This window comes from Strix uralensis, chromosome 14, assembly GCF_047716275.1.
Source record: "Strix uralensis isolate ZFMK-TIS-50842 chromosome 14, bStrUra1, whole genome shotgun sequence".
Classification (NCBI taxonomy): domain Eukaryota; kingdom Metazoa; phylum Chordata; class Aves; order Strigiformes; family Strigidae; genus Strix; species Strix uralensis.
In genome coordinates, this window is record NC_133985.1 from 21887291 (window position 1) to 21904093 (window position 16803).

General features: G+C 42.5%; 1 protein-coding gene across 9 annotated transcripts in view; it reads right to left on the reverse strand.

Moving 5' to 3' along the window:
• Positions 1-16803, reverse strand: part of RAPGEF6 (Rap guanine nucleotide exchange factor 6) — a 133408-nt gene that overhangs the window by 106204 nt on the left and 10401 nt on the right. For 2 of the 9 annotated variants that reach the window (XM_074883248.1, XM_074883246.1), the window contains exon 1: positions 7976-8140. The exons of 6 other annotated variants lie outside the window; for them this stretch is intronic. The gene's annotated coding sequence lies outside the window, so the exon portion shown is untranslated. Of the gene's footprint in view, positions 1-6514; positions 6645-7975; positions 8141-16803 lie in introns of those variants that run through there. One more of the 9 variants, XM_074883247.1, reaches the window with a different exon arrangement.

A 16803-nucleotide genomic window follows, 5' to 3' on the forward strand; every position in this document is an offset into this window, starting at 1 on the left:
TAACTCAGTCCAGTCCTTGACTGGAGAGTAACGTTAGGAGTTACACCAAAATACTCTTCGACAAAGATGAAGACAATGAAGTTTTAGATTTGTCTCCCACCTCCCACTACCAAGACTTGGCATCACATCAGTGCCATCCATTAGCAACCACAGAAACAAACAACTTTTTTGAAGCAACAATATTAAAACATGAAGATTATTTCACTTTAAAAATTAAGACTTTACATAGAAGCTGTAATTAGGAGATACAGCTGTTTAAACTTCTCACTACACAGAATCCTCTTCAGTCACAAAAATATCTGTGCTGATGGTGCAGACCACATGCTAGGGAAATGCTCACTGGGGCTATTCATCATTTAATTTACTATCTGAACAGGTGGGCTGTTAGTGTTAAATACATGCACAACAAAATCATTATATACCACACAGCAGTCTCTCCAGCTTGGCCTTGGAAAATATGTTCTGAATTTTCAAGTGCTGCATTTATACAGTGTTTACAAAAGATAAATCAAAATGAATGCTAGCCCCAGAATTTACAATGGATTTACTTTAGAAAAGTCCTTTGGCTTAACAGTCGATGTTTAGAAATATAACGGATATAGACTGTTATATCAAATGAAAGGTCATACGTAATTGCAGGCCATGTAAAACTAATAAAACTCTGATTTTTTTTTTTTTTTAAATGTCATTACCAAAACCCACGAAAATTAAACAGAAGGCCTGAATGCTTAACACACATATTTATAAAGCACCCGTTTCACACAGTCCAATCTCATTTTAATTCTCCGACTGTGAATTGCCACAAACTTGATTTTCTTAGTGAAACGCCCAAGAGCACGAGCTAGGAATCTGACTCCAAACACCCCACGTGCTTGTGGTGATCAAGCTTGAACACCAAAGCCTGTACGAGATGGCTGCCTGGCAGCCGAGGGGTCACTGGAGGTGTCAGACCCGCTCAGGTACTGAGCAGGGAACTGCCTCACCTTCACCACCAGAAACCCTCAGGCACAGAATGCAGCCACAATATCCTCCAACCACATAGTGATTTACTCATTAATAGTATCTTAGGAGTTAAAGAATTTATGGAACAACTGAAATAAAACCCCCATGTTCCACGTCCTTCCCCCTCCCCGTGGAGGTCCGCCTCTCCAGGCCAGAGCAGTGCTCAAAGGTGAAGGATGGACGAGCAGCGGGTGCTCTCAACCTCTGCTGAAGCTGGGCTACCAGGCAGCCGGGGGGAGCCAGTATTTGGTGCTACAAATAAAGCTAAATTTTTCAGTCTTCATAACTCACTGCATCTGTATAGACTTTCTGACATTTTCCAATATTTTTCTACATAATTGAGACTAAGATATAACAAAATGTCTTTTAAATACATTTTAGATTAGCAGTTCTATTGTCATGACTTACAGAAAATTGTAAGCAGAACAAAAGCTTATGTTCATGTTTAATCACAAAGTTTAAATTGTGCACATGAAAAATGACCACATCCTTACTTGAGAATCACTCTACAAGCGCACAGAGCGCAGCCCCTCAGCGGGTTAATTCAGCATGGGCTGTCTCCCGCACTCCACCTGCAGTCAGGTTGAACAAACAGGACTACTGTACTGACCCACCGTGCTTATTTAGGAGCTTGATGAATAAACAGTTGGTAAATTAAAGAGATAAACATTTGCTTAAAGGGATTCATGCCTGGAAAGCATCCCTGAGCTCAGACTTTTGGCTGTCGAGATGTACAGCGGCAGAGAAAACAGCTGAGCCAGAGGACAGCATGGGAAAGGGAAGGCAAAACTCCCTGTCGCCTCCTCACAGCAGAAGGCATTTAACTTACACTGGCCAATATTACTGCTTTAACATTGATAAATAAAATAAGAAACATCATATTGTTCACTACCCAGCCAGGTGACATTTCAATAAGCTAAACGCATTAGCTACTCACACATCAGTTTCCATAGGCATTTTTAGAACAGGATCTGTCATGCTCTCCCTAAAGATAACTGACTTTTAAAGCAATCACTTCTCCTAATTAAGCAGAGCAAGCGATTTTGTCAGGTGCCACTAAGCACAAGAGCTAACTCAGCGACTGCATCTCACGGGAAGGTCTGCGGGCTGCCTCTTTCCTCCGGTGCGCCGAATGTACCGATCCGAGGTGGTTTACGTGTCTTGTTGAAATAGTGCTTTTTTTGTTTAAACAGATTCTTTACAGCCAGCCAGGTGAAATTCCTGCTCTCCCTCACATGCCACTTCAAAGTCTAACAAGGCACGTTATGTGAGGCTAAGCTAGCCCGGTTTTTCCTGATAACATGAAAATTTCATATCAGTCATACTTCGCAAATTTCTCTCCATTACTCCCATCTCATTTAAGAATAAGTGCTTATAATAGCACTGAAATTATGTTTGAGAGACTACACTTAGAATCTTGGTTTATATTTTTGCAAGCAAGGAACATAATTTAATGCCACTGCAGCTGGAGGCAGCGAGGGGCTGATGATGGGCAGGTGCTGGGGCCACCTGGACAGACCTCACCAGCCCGGCGGCACCGCGCACCCAAAAAATCCTCCATCAGAGATGAAAGCGTTCATTTCTCCAATTCAAGGTTTATAAAACTGAAAATAGGATTAGAAGCTGTTATTTTTAAAAAACGATTTACGTTGCCACACCAGTTATAAACAACAAACACATAACCACAGTACGAAGGGTGAAAGATAATTTTCAGATACCCACACTCTGAAAAGAAAGGGCCATAAAATGATGATGCCAAAGGGCAACAATCGGCATTACAACAGCAGAACACAAAGTATTTTCTGGAAAGTTATGGACCCTTTCCATATCCTTCCCTATAATCTCTTTACATACTTCTTTCTGCCCAAACCCAACACGCTTATTTATGAAAAATTATTTCTCCACATAATCTAAACTAGGGATTAACGTCAACATTATTTTATTTTGTAACCTTTATTTTCAGAGCTTTTCACCAACTGAAATAATAGCTAAAACTAAAGCACATATCTACCTTCAAATGGTATGCCCACACGTATTCTTCAATCTTTGACAGAAAACGACCTTGCCTAGGTTATTTAAGGAGAAGTTAACTCATGTTTTTTATCCAACTAGCTAAAACTGTAGCTCCAGGGAGCCCAGGGAAGGAGAGGAACTGGGCAAAGAGTGGAAGGACGCAGGCAGAAGCTGTTAATCTTGCTAAGAAGGGAGATTTTCTAGACTACAGGGCGATGACACTGCGACCACCATGATCCTGCACCAAGCTGCCCGAGATGGCTTATTTGCTTTGCCTCCAGTTCTCACAGCACCGAGTTCACGAGCGGAGGTGTTCTCAGCTGCTACGTTTAAAAAGCAGAGAACATCTGTTTTTTCATATCCTTCAGATGAAAGAATACACTGTACAACACAGCATGTGTGTCAGCAGAAGTGCAGAAATCAAGGGATCGCTCTGCGGATGGCGCCGTTATCGCCAAACCCAGCCACAAGGAAAGCGTGGCCCAGCACCATCCACCAGCAGCCCCCAGCGCCCTTCAGCAGCAGCTTTTATCACCCCCGACACACACATCCTTCCGACAGAAACCTTAACCAGCTGCTCAACCAAAGGCAGTGTGAAAACATGGAGATTTTGGTAACAATATAATGTTATATAAATCAGCTTTCTTTTATGGAAACATCCTCATTCCACTACACTATGAAGTGAGCCACTTGAATAACGAGGCCAATTCTCGTTTTTCCCTGCCAGATGCTAACTCACAGAATTACCACAAGATGCCACAACTGCAGAATAAGGGAAAATAAAAGCAGCACCAGTAGCATCAACTAAAAACTCATCACATGAAAGCAAACCGGAGAACTATTACCATCACCCACTTACCCCAAAGCACTTTTATTAGAAAGTAATTTACTACTTTTTTTTTTTTTAACAAGGATGGGGAAATATTAATTTCTTAGTTGCTAAGATTAGACTTAAAAATAAAGGAATAAACGAAGTCAGCCAAAAAAGTCATCACAAGAATATAATCAACCTCAAAATTGCTCAGGAAGTGGTGATCATCCTTAGTTTTGTTATCAGCATCTTTTTTAAAATACAACCAAGATCTGGACGCTTCTGAACAAGTACCACAGCGCAGAAGCACCGAGTGCTGCTGGAAGCAATCCTCCCCCCTACGGCCACCTCTACTTCAGCAGCACGACAAGCAATGCAGCGGCCTCTGTACCCTTTTATTAATCCAGGAAACTTGTTGAAGCACAGATTACTAGTGTCCTAAGGCTAAAGTGATTTACACAGCCGCCTTTGAAGTTTGAGTTTTCTTTTAACAATTTAATGTCCACCCTCAATAAGGAGTTTAGCCCTGCCTCTCCATCACCTGAGCCGATGAGCAAAATTTGTGAGTTTGTATCATTTCCTTCTGCTTCACCCTCTTCTCTCCCAATCTTTCACCTTTAATCCAAGAAGCAATTTCACAAAGCCTGGAATTAGGGACCCAATGGAACGACAGTGGTCTCAAGCGTGGAGTTCTAAATAGAGTTTTCCAACCAACCAACAACAACAAATCCAGCCAGTACAACCATCATTCACATGAACTACGTTCATACGCTGTAAATCCGCAATGAGGTCCAAGACAAATTCCCCTGCAGCGTTAAAAGTGGCCAAAAGTAGTGTGATGCTCTGGAATGAGGATGAAATGATTGCATCAAGAGCAACTTTGCTCTTGACAAACATAAAATGAAAACCTGATGCTTTTACTTGATGTGACCCCAGCCAGGTGTTCCCGTAACACATGATTATTTTAAAACACTAAGCAGGAAATCTGTTCTGTTTCTAAGGAAAATAAATTGTTCTGAAATGACTTCATAGTTGCAGATTCTGATAGATCTCACAAAGAGCCATCCACAGCAATTGCACTGAGGTATCAGGGAAGCAGAGGAAACCATAAATCCCCGCTGAGTCCCTTTAGCACTGCCTGGGACAGTATGTGCTTCACGTCACCTGAAAGGGCAGAGCCAGCGCAGTTCCCACGCAGCTGCATCCAGCCAGGGCCACCCCGCGCTGGCCGCGCTCACCGCAGCGGGGCCAGGGCTCCGTGATCCCATAGACTCCTTCCAGCTCCCAGCGAGCTTAGGCTCCGCCAATGCCCTAGATCCACACTGAACCTTCAATGAGGGGTCTTCAAAGAATGCAGATTAGCAGGTGTCAGTCAGTCAGCCCGGAGTTTTGCACAGGGAATGAGAAAAGAGCAGGAACTCACACAGCAGTACCAGCACTTCAAAGCCGCACATGAGAAAACAGCTGTGTCAGCAAGTTCCAGGCAGATTGCTCTCACATGCAAACCTGTCCCAAAGAGCTACGCAAAACCTGTCTCTCAATTCCACCCCAAACACATTAAATTCCTGTTGCAAGACCATATGCTTGGCTCACTCGAGACTCCCCACACCCAACCCACACGGGCTGCCAAGCCACCCAGGATTCCCTGGTTCATGTACAAGAACCTGCTTCTCACAGAAGCGCAAAGGTTGGCTGATGGGATTTTGCATCCGTGCTTTTTCCAAGGTAAGACAAGACAGTTGCCAGGATGCATATTTTATATGCTTCAGAGCAAACAAAAATGTTACTATCTTCTGAAGATCTGTTACAGATTCAGCTCTATTACAGATAATGTACTTTAAAAGAAACAGACACACATTTCTGCCTTTGAAACAACACTTAAACCACATGGTAACAGCTTCCCAAATTCCACTGACATTCAAAAAGACCATCAGGTACAAAATCTTCCAGGGAAAGAAGCTGCATGGTTGAAAGCTGCCACAACCTCCCTATTTGTTCGTCACAGAGACTGCTTCTTCCTCTTCACTGCTCCGACCACAAAGTGCCAAGCGGGAAATGAGGCTGGAAACCAATTTCAACAGAATCGGGCACTCGCTTGGTATCAGGACAAGGATTTTAACACGCTCTTGGACAGCGGCTGAATTTCTCTGTGTTAAAATTTGTTATTTGATGTGCCTAGATTTCAGTAAAGCAAACAGAAGTAGTTCTTGGAGCACGGAGAGCAGGTTGTGTAAACTGTAACTAGGAGGCTTTCCTCCAGCCTGCTGCCATTACTTGCCTCACAGTGATTCAGCAGGCTCCTTATACAGATTGAATGCATCTTTTATTAGGAATCCTGTCAGGCTCAATAAAGACTTTGTCACCCTTAGGGGGGTGTAGCAGAAGAGAGGAAATGTTACTCAGCACGGTTTATGGTTTTCATTGCTTCCCTTCCTGTTACTTCATCGAAGGCTGGAATCCGCGCTGTTTCCTTTATTCTCTGTTTAAGGCCAATTGTAAAAATAGTACTCCCAAATTCTTTCCTGATAATGTAATACCAGCAATAAAAATACAGAAACATGCTTTAGTTCCCCGATCCACTTTTTACATATTCAGATATCTGTACAGCAAATTCACCAACCTTAGTCATGCTGGTTCAAGAAGCCCGACCCACACCCCTGAAGCCAGATGATACACACCGTCAGCTACCTCTGAAATTTGAAGGAGGAGCCATCAACTCCATTTAAACGTGCATAGCAGAGCGTACGGTCCCTTGGCTAAAAGGAAGATGAGGAGATGAACCAGAAGGCAACTCCTCCATCTTCATTATTTACTCTCCCTGTTCAGTGGCGTAAACATTTGACTTCAATAAAAGTGCAAGTGGTGCAAAAGGACATCAGCTCAGGACTCTTCGCTTAGAGTAACAATTCCCTTTAAAGTAGCCTCCTATTCAGCTGGAGGCCATTTTAAAAAGAAAAAAAAAAGATTTAAATACAAGCACTGAGGCACTCCTAGGGAGGAGAAAGGATGGATTAGTCAGTCAGGTGAATTAAAATGTTCTCAAAAGACTTTAACAAAGTATTTTGCAGAGAATGACATATAGTTTAAGTAGCACTCATAAGGAATGAAGCGTCACCATGCCGTATAAGAAATACCACCAATTCAAAAAGCCTAATTAAAGTACCTCTCATAGAACACACTAGCAGCAAACTCCTGCATGATCTTAAATCACTGCCTGAGACTGCGCCCAATATTATTTGTATAAGATAAACTGGTTCAGCTACTTCACAGCCATATTCTATTATTCAGAAAAAATAGCATATATTCCATAAAGAAGTTTCCATCTATGGTAATAGGTGATGGTTTTCTGGCCTTAACTGCCAGTCTACTATGGGCATCCTGAGCAATGCTGAGTTTTCCTAGGACCTTGCTAGAAGTCATAATTCCTTTATTACGATTTTGTAATCTCTTGAACAGCTTCAAATGACTGAGAACTTGACTGCTTTGATTTATACGTGTCCACAACCTCCTGGTGCACATGTCCATCAGACAGCTATGGACCATAGTATGACCATGATACCAGACTCCTGCCTAAACTCTAAACTTTACATCTACCCATACAGGTGACAGATACTGGTTTCTTCCAAATGAGGAAATGTCAGTCTAGTTATTATAGTATCTTTATACAGGAGAAAAGAGGTAAAAAGGGACTCCATTTCACTCTTTTGTAAATCCAGGAAGCAATTACAACTGACAGCATCATATATAACAATATAGCCACAAACAGGGAACTAAAATCTGGCTTTTGTTTTTGTAGACTGTCAGAAGTAACATCTGCACGCTTGGATTTTTATCTTTTTTTTTTCTCCTCTGCAAAAATAGCAAGTGTCTCAATAGGGCTAATACAGATTCCTTATATACTATTTCTTTATAACATGCACACAGGGCTACAGGCACAGCCTTAAGAATTACCTTCCACTCCTAGGAATAAAAGTATCCTCAATAAAATTTGAAAGAGCCGGATCTTGTTTAAGAACAGAGGCCCTAGAACCACTATTACACTTCATTTACAGACTGAAGGTACCTCCATTCAGCAGAATACTTCTGAAAATTAAAAAAGAAAGCAAAGTATTTCTACATGAAAATAAAACAAAAAGTTTGTCTACTCACCAATAGCTCTCCACACCCAATACAGATAAACACCTTCTACCTAAGAACCCTGGACTATGTTGATATAAGACTTTGGTAGAAAGAAAAACATTTAAAGAAGTGAGGGAGGGGAAATTTTATATTATTTTTACTGCTGTTTCATCACTCTGAGTCAGCATTTCTGGAACCCTGACTTAGCAAAAAAAAAAAAAAAACCACCACCCAAACTTCCTTTGGAAAAGCTGATTTTGCAGAGTGAAATACCAAGGGCCCTGAACTGGAGAGACGGGAACATCAAATGTCATTGCTTCAAAGCAAGCAGCTTATGGAGAGTTTTGAATATCTGAAGCACTGTTCAGCCCTTATCATGGTTCAGAACAAAAGTATAGCTCTGAAAAAGAATCTTCAAGTAAAACATTACCATAAAGTTCCCAGACACTCATTACTTAGTTTTAAAATATCTTTCAAACTTATATGCTGATATTAGAAAACCAAAAGCAAGCTGCCCTGAAACACTGAGCTCCTAGAGTTCAATAGGATGGGAATTTCAGAACATCCACAACTAATCTCAATGCTTACATCTATTAAAGAGCAGGATTTTATACCAAACATTTTTCAGTAAGAGATCAAAGACCATAAAAGCAGCCTCCTTACCCAGGCTCTGGAAAAGTCACCCAAAATCAACAACCAAAATGGGCAATTTGAGGCTTCCAGTTCAATCAACCCTTTGTTAATTCTGACACGTAGTCAGCTGCTTGACTAGCAATCTCCCTTCCAGAGGACAAGCATCCATCAAATAGCAAATTTCGGTTAAACCTGTTTTGTCGTAACTCCAAAAACATCAGTTTGCCTGATTCACAAAGAAACTCTTTGCTCTTTTAAGGAGAGCAGGCAAGAAAATACCAACATCTGAAATTTCCTTTTAAGAAAAAACAAAACCAAAAAAGTAATCACGGTAGGAAAGGTCAAAACACTGAAATGCTAAGAAAAAAGGCAGATTCTTATTTAATAAGAAATTTGGTGCAGAAACCTGGGGATGAGGGGAGAGGAGGTAGAAGATGAAATGCAAAGGTCAATTCTATGCTTATCTGTAATGACAACTTGGGAGTATGTCTGCATGCAACTTCATTGTGTTGTACATCTGAGTTTGTTACCTAAGTATGACTTTGCTCTTACCATATAGAACGCTCTTGTTCTGTTCCCTTTCCTCCCTCTTGGACTAGAGCTCCACGGGCTACTAATGGAGATTCAAAGTCCTTTTTTAACCGAAACATAATCCTGTTAACTCTAAACAAGCTGCTGTTCTAAAAGATTAGCTCCAGGATAGGTGCTGCAGGAAGGCACAGAGGCAATGAACACAAACTGGTCCCACAGACACGGCAAGGAAGAAAGAGCTACATATGACGACGAGATAGACAGATAAACAGGCAGGCAGACAGCTAATAACACCATATCCACACAGACTGAGGCAGGAGGATGTGCTATGCTGAAAACCATTACTGCCCACTTCCCCCCGTAAAGGACTAAGCAAGTGCTGTTTGACATCTAACGCACAAACACTCTGTTGTAAGGGTTTCCTCCCTCGTTCTCATCACGCTTTGCCCAACGTACCTTTGCAGCAAGCGAACGCTGCTATTAAGGTCTCATAACTACAGCTCCAGTTCAACAGGTATCTCAAGCAGAGAAAGACTAACAGACAGAATAATAACACTTGACTGCAGTTTGTTTCCACCATATTAATCATCAGATTTTTATACAAATGGATAAGAGTATTGTAATTCTTATAATGGCACATTTATCATTTCACAGTATAGAATTTCATATTTCTTTGTGAATTCAAGCAAGCAAAGATCATGTCTGTCAGGAAATTAAGTCCTGCTTAATAAATAATAGCGAAGACAAAATGAGATCTCTTATCAATAGCGTAACTTAAGTCACCCACTCAGTATCTAGGTAATGGAGAGGAATACAGCTCTACAAACTGCCTCAAAACGTTTTGGTGCATCAGTAAAACATAACAGTCACCACACTGCTTCCAACTAAAATATTCTGTGCTTTCATTCAACATTGATGACGATGCACCAGCACATTAGAAAAAAACATGAGAATGAGCAGATTATAATTGGAGAATAAAATATCACACAAAAGTAAAGCTCTCCTACAACCTTTTTCAATAAAACCACTGGAGGAAAAAAGAAAAATCAAGCTCCAGCTGTTTTATTCCCATAATAATGCCATCACTACAAAGGAATTCCTGTAGAGGACAACAGTAGTACCTTTACAGGTAACTCCTCCTGCATCCTGGTATTAGGATACCCAAGCACTACCCAGCAAGTTACTGTAATTTACAGTATGCCATATCCCTTCAAGAAGTTGTAAGGTACCTCAATGCAGACTCCCACAATTAGATTCTACTGCTGCCACAACTACTCCAATATCCTCTTACATGCAGAGGAATGATAACATGCCTGTGTATATGTGTACCCATGTACTATCCCCATCAAACTGAAAAGTATGATCAGTAGCTCTTTGCAGCTTCACTTATAGCAAAAAAAAAAAAAGCCAGATTTACCCTACTCCTACATTTGAATGCAAACCACCACAGCAAAACTCTAAAAACTGACACTCTGCCACTGCTTTAAGATCTGTTTTGTATTTCTCAACAATACCTGTGCCATAAACCACAAAGCAGCTTACGGATCCAAACCGAGGAGTTATACTCTATGTGTACACATTCATATATCTCCATTAACAGGTTTCAAGTTTGAAATCAAATCAACAGAAATATCAGAGGTACAGATATCTGTGCACTTTCCTAGTAATTACAATTGATCATTAATGCATGATGTTGCAAAGGGAATAATTCTAAGAAAATGAGCAGCTTCAACACTAGGAAAAACAACATACAAGTGTACTGTCAGAGACTGAATCAGCCACGACATAATATTGTTACTCAGGAATTTCTAGCTCCATCCAAATCCTGCAGCTTACCCACCAGGCACCCAGCTTCCCAAAGGACAACAAACTTCATGACTAACATCCACCACAGAATTACAGACAAGATGCAGAGCAACTGCCTTCTCCACCTCCATACTAAATCAAACAGCTACTAATGGATTACACGTGAGACATGGGCTACTTCGGTTGGGTTGTAGTATATGAGATGATATGGAAACCTCTTCTACTCCAACCAGTCATTCCATCCTCAGAGAGACCAAAAGCTTGAGGCTATAATTACCTTTGAATACAAACCCAACACAAGCCAATCTCAACCTTCTTATTCCTACGAAACCATGATCAAACACTAATTTGTAATACAACACACCAGAGATTCGTCCAACAGCTCCCTCTTCCAGTGTTATCAACCACAGCCTCTCTGGAGGTATAATAAACCCACTTCTCAACAAATCACTGTTTCATCTAAAAAAAAAGACTTCTGTTTTCAGAGAGCAAGACTACCGTCATTCCCTGAAGATGAAAAAAATCCACCGTAATACTGAACTTACTCTGAGTATCAAAGTTCAGTTTATACGCAGCAATGAAATGCATTAATTTAAGACTCAGGCTTTTGACTCATTGGCGCCCATTAAAGGGGAAGATTCGTACAGGGTGATGAAAGGCAAAGTCTGGACCCAGCAGCAGAATGCTGCAATAAAAGATTACACCACCACGATCTCTGGACAGTCATGCTTGTGACCACAGCCATGGAGAACATACATTCGAGCTCGCAGCCCCCCCCCCGCCCCGAGAAACGGAAGGATCCGGTATTGCAGTTCAGACATTTTACACAATAATACTGAAAATTAAGACATCTCTGCTGTGTGTTTTCTTGAAAAGCTGTGTATTTGGACTGTATTAGCCTCTCATTCAAGATGTTAGTCCACTGCAGTAAGTAAGTACTAGGTGCACTCTGTACAAGTGTCAGGAGTGGAAGACCTGCTATCTACAGCCTCTCACTGTATTACATAAGCATGTGCAACAGAGAGCTATATAATTATTTCAGATAAAAATACATTAAAAGAAAAAAAGTTGGACTAGAGCCTGGGGGGGGGAGGGAAAAAAAAAAAAAAAAAAAAAGCAACATTACCATTTGCGGTACTAAACATGGAACTCCATGACCTCCGAATTCAACGTAGTCAGATTTGCTGGATTTGAGAGACCCAAACTAAGTGCAAGAGAAATTCACAGCTTTTCTTAAAAATAGGGTTGTGATCAACTCTGGTTATGTAGCATCTGTGAACTATAGGTCTTCGACACACCATAATCCCCTTCTTTTAGCTAATGTGTACAGGGAGGAAAACAAAAACAAAGTTCCTCTCTTGAGCTGTGAACTCCACCCAAAAGAGCAACCCAACTGCAGGGGAGTCAGGCTGACATGGCAGGCTAGCACAGACACGCAAGCTGAGAGATCTTTCCTAAGGCTCCCACCAGCTGGATTATGCCCCTTAATTTCTGTACTAAGACTGCCCATCAGTTAGGAAGAACTAGCACATTCTGAAGACTCCGCCAAGCATTTTGTAAGTCACATGAAATGGCATCTGTGGAAGGGTTTGCTGAAGGAAGCCTTACCATCCAATCCAAATGAAAGCAACAAATATATTTGACAGGAGGTCAGTAGTCGGACATAGGACTGCCAGTTTCCTTCCTACTTCCAATGGGAAACAGGAACAGAAACTCCTTCTGCAACAGTTGGAAAGACCACTTCTACTTAGCCAAACCAGCATAGCCTATGGAAGGCTGGACAACATTAGACAGAACCCTGAGAACGCAGGGTCAAGTAAATGTCATGGTTTGAGCCCAGAGGGCAACTGAGCACCACGCAGCCACTCAGATCACCCCTTTCCCCTCAGGAATGGGAAGGAGAAAATAAAGCAAAAAGCTTAGGAACTGAGTTAAGGACAGGGAGGGATGATTCACCCATTACGGTCACAAGCAAAAGACAGACTTGTTAGGGGAAGAAAAAGAACATCAATTTAATTCAGACACTAACAACACCGCTTAACAGACAGAGTGGGACAGTGAGAAGCATTACCACATCTTAAAAACACCTTCCCCCACCCCTCCCTTCCTCCCGATATCTCTACCTCCGGCCCCCCTCCCCCCAGCAGCACAGGGAATGGGGGGTGCGGCCAGTCCTGCTGCTCCTTCCTCATCGCAGTGGGGGGAAACACAGACTCCTTGCGTTCTTCCCCTGCTCCACGTGGGTCCTCTCTCATGGGAGACAGTCCTCCATGAATTTTCTCTGACGTCCTTCCCACGGGCCACACCGTTTTCCTCGGGCATTGGTCCCTCCCAGCGCCGAACTACAACAGCAGGGGCTTCCCAGAGAGTCCCAGCCTTCTTCAGGCACAGTTACCTGCTCTGGTGTGGGGTCCTCCCCGGGCTGCAGGAGGGCATCTGCTCCACCAGTAACCTCCATGGGCGCAGGGGACAGCCTGCCCTCTCCCCATGGGCTGCAGGGGGGATCAGCACCAGCACCCCTCCTCCTGCTCCTTTCTTCCACTGACTTTGGTGTTCGCATAGGAGCCGTCCTCACAACTCCTCGCAGCTCCAACTCCTCCTCCCAAGTTCCCCTTCTTAAATACGTTATCCCAGAGGCACAGCCACCGTCACTAATTGGCTCGGCCTTGGCCAGAGGTGGGTCTGACTGGGAGTCAGGGGAGCTTTGAGAAGCTTCTCACAGGGGTCACTGCTGCAGCCTCCTCCCTTGCCCCCAAAAACCCTGCCACACACACACAAATCCAGCACAGTAAATAAGATTTAAGTAGAATATCCTCCCAAGATAACCCACAATATCTAGTGGGCAATGCCAAGCACAACCCTTTGTGATAAGAGCATAAAAAACCTCCCAGAATAAACATGCAACAGCAGAAGCGAACCCGCTAAATACAGAACACAGTTTACAAAGGCAGACCTCACTCTCCAGCTCTTTCAAATGCAAATTGTCAAGGTGAAAAACATGACAACAGCTCTGGAACTCTCTCTTTGGAGGAATTCATATTTGGCCAAAAGGCCGAACTGTATGTGCCCGCAACACAGCACACCGCCACAAGAATTCTTTCCCTCCAGACCAAAAGGACCAACATTTGAGGCTCACTATTAATCAGCCTTTGGAGGACAGGCTGCTTAAATGTCAATGCTTTAATCAGGCACAAAAAGATCACAAAGAGAGAATCCCTTAAGGCAGTTATTTTTGTTCTATTCGTCAAGAATTTGCTAGACACTCTTAACATGCTAAAAGATAACCAATAATTAGGAGAGCTAAGGAACCTAGAGAAACCAGATGCAGAATGCTAAATAATTTGTGCACGCTTCCCTGAACTAAGGGTATTTCCAAAATACTGCATTGAAATCATCAAAAGAGGAAGAAGGGTGTATCACAGTTTCATCAAACAAAGGAAAACCCTCTATATTTTAAGCCTGAGGTCATTGGAACAAGAGGACCTCCTAGTTTTAGAAATAGCTTGTCTGGCAATACCAGCATGAGCAAAACTGGTTTATGGCAATGGCAAGCCTATTACAAGAAAGGACATCAGCTCCGGACATCCTTTATAGATCTGTTCTCCAATACACTTCTCAATGAAAACTAATTTTTGCACATGCTTGAAGGAGTGGGTTGACATCCTGCAAACTGGAAGTTTATGCAGAATGCATGGTCCTCAGAAGCGTGCAGCTTCTTTGCCATTGACAAGACCACCACAAGCCCCTTTTTCATGCTATGAACACATAGCCAGTTCTCCTTACAAAGTGAGACAAGAATCACTTCTGTCAAAATGAACATTACAGAAAAACTCCTCTGTAAAGCTCATTCAAAATAAGTTTTGGTATACTACCTGAAGAGATTTTCTTTTAAAAAATTATTGATTTTTTTATGATGGCTTTTTTATTCAGTGCATATTTTGGGGCTTTAATACTGTTTCTATGAGGAATTTAACACCTACACGTCTTGACTGCTTGCCCTCCACCCTCTGCAGTTCTGGAGAACAAAAGCAGTAAAGAAATGTATTTTTCTTCCATTTGGCAACTTTTCTGAATGCCAAGTGTACTTGCAGTTCTCTCCCACCTCCTTCCACACCCGTTCTCGCCCTTCTTCACTATTCTAATACCTCCAAGGAGTTCCTATTGCAAGGTCAGTAACAAGGCACTGGGCTTGTCTTTTAGCTCAAATTAACAGTTTTGTAAAACACATCCTTACTACCTAAGAAGTCCTGAAATGCACTGTTGAAATTCAGATGACACAACAGAAAACAGGTTTTTAGAAAAATGTTACATTACATATTTAAGTTTTAATTCATCGGTGCAAACTTTTAGTTACATTATCACTCCGCAGATTAAGTGCACAACCCCACTGCACAGGGAAGGGTATATACTAAAGGAAATAAGGTTCAATAAAGAAATCCAGGACTCCATCATTATTTCTGGTCTCACTCTCAGAGCTGTCACAGCTGCCATTAAAATGAAAAACCAGTTTTTCAAGAACAATAACTGGAAGCAAGCATAGGTAAAGAAATCTTAGAGCAACAACACTTCACACACTCCCTGGAAGATCACTGGGAAACAGCCACCCAGATTCACTCTGACTTCATTTGCTGCTTTTTAAGGCTTGTATGAAGCAGCAGTCTTATTACCTCCTGAAAAGAACTAAACCAAGCTTGATGCTGGGAAGTTACAGGTACTGGATTACCTGGTTACCAGCTCGACCTTAGCAGACTAGAGTACAAACAAGGAGATGCTGCAGTCACTATCTGCTTGCTGACGACTCTTGCGGCACGCTCGCCGGCGTGCAGGATCCCCACAGTTGTTCTCTAGCATTAAGAGTCTTCTGTGACAGCAATACTCAGAAAATGGGAGTCATTTTTCAACCTCCTACAAGCTAAATTTACCACAGTCTTAACATCATAGTTTAGAGAACTAGGCCTTGAAATACTTGATCAATACCGAATGACCTAGTCTGCAAAATCACATCCATTGAGCCCTAAATCCCACATTTACTGTGAAGATTATCACAAAGCAAGCTGCTGTGACCTCTGTTCTTTAGTTACAGTTACTTTGGTCAACAGCTTGAAAAAGATCCATAAGTACTATCGGCGTAAGCTTCTAGCATGCTCCGACAACCACACAGTGAAAACAGCAAGTTGCTGTTCTACAATCGCCTCCCAGATACAAAAGCCTTGTTGACAACTATATCATCAGGCCAGAAAACCCTAGGAACCACTGACTGCATCTTCTAAAGCCAGCTTCTTGAAGCAAATAATAAATAAAAAGAACGGGAAGGATGCACATCCGTTTTGGGACAACCCGGTAGCCCCTGAAAGCTTGCTGCTGTGGAGAAAGGGGCTGCACACTGAGTCATCCCAAGGCAGAATCGGGACAGCATTGCTACAGCCCAAGTCAAAGCAGAGGCCACCAGAAAGACCAGCCCAAGAGCACAAGTCCCCCACCGACCACCAGATCCGCTACTGAGGTGAGCCATGGCATGGGAGCTCTTCCTGGGGGCTGCTGGTGAGGTAGATCAAAAGCACGAGGCAGTGAGAGCTTTTCGCACACCGTCCCTCCTCTCGGGCAGCAGCACCGGCACCAAACTCCTGCTCCAAATACAACCGGCCCTTGCCACAGGTCAGGCTGCAGCACCGAACCTCCCAGATGCACTTTCTGCCCTGAGGTGAAGGGGAGAGGAGTGAAGGATGAGAGACTTGGAGAAGACTCTGTGCTCTGAGAATAATTTCACCAGAAAATGAGGAACTTGATTTATTCTGGAGATGTTTGATTAAATATTCTTACTTACACCCACAGCAGATTCTCAAATTCCTTTAACCAACAACCAGCCAACCAGCACTGAATCAACAGGC